This window comes from Plasmopara halstedii, assembly GCF_900000015.1.
Source record: "Plasmopara halstedii genome assembly, contig: Scaffold_292, whole genome shotgun sequence".
Classification (NCBI taxonomy): domain Eukaryota; phylum Oomycota; class Peronosporomycetes; order Peronosporales; family Peronosporaceae; genus Plasmopara; species Plasmopara halstedii.
The window spans coordinates 723,459-724,542 of NW_020187213.1; positions in this window are offsets into that span (position 1 = coordinate 723,459).

Sequence of the window (1,084 nt, forward strand, 5' to 3'; positions counted from 1 at the left end):
CTTGCCTTCCGAATCTTTCGGCAGGCCAAACACAAAGTCCAAACACATGGACTGCCAGCATCCAGTGGGTACCGGTAAGCTGGCCAGCGGCGCAGCCGCATTTGGAGCGGATTTCACCCGTTGACACGCCTTATACGTGCGCACATAGGTGCTCGTCCATTTGTACAGCTTAGGCCACCAACAGTGGTGATTAAAGGAATTGTACGTTTTCTCACGACCGAGTGGCGTATCGTCAGCCTCATAGAGAATGCGGTAATTCAAATTCGTATCATGAGGAACTACAATTCGTGGTGTATCCGTGAATCGGCGCTATCATATAGCAAACCGTTATTCAACGAATATCGGTGCAATTCTGCACGCAATCTTGATGACAATTTCAAGTCCGAGTTTCCAAACTCCTTGCTCCCGAGAGCCCGTAGCAGCGCTACACACATCCATCACCCGCATACGCAGTGCGGATCAAATCCGTCACAGATGACGTTACAGTTGTAACATGAGCAAGCTCATAGTCTGGTCTGCGTGACAACGCATCAGTTGCTTTCCCGGCTTATACTTCACCTCGAAGTTATATTCCGCAAGGAAGGATAGCCATCTAACCATGAAGTTATATTCCGCAAAGAATGATAGCCATCTAGCCATTCTCTGCGAGAGGTGGGGCGACTGAGTCGCAGTGCGTAGTGACGCATGATTTGTAAAGATTAGAAACGGCTTGGAGCTGAGCAGGTGGGCCCTGAACTTGACAAATGCATACTTTTCGCAAGTAGCTCCTTGTCATGAACTGGGGAGTTCTTCTCTGCAGCATTAAGCTGTCGAGATTCGAACGCAATCACAAGATCTCGCTCCTTGATGTCTGCTTGCAGCAGTGCACAGCCGATGGCAAAGTCCGAAGCGTCACGGACGACGCTCAGGGTCTGGCAGCGCCAGTATTGGTGCATGCAGGAGGCTGGCTTTGAGCCCGTCAAAAGCCTCCTGATGTTCGGTGCTCCAACACCATTCCGTATCCTTTTTAAGGAGATTGGGTAATGGCCGCGCCATTTCTGCGTAATTTACGCTGTACTTGTGCAAGTAGTTGGCGAGACCAAGC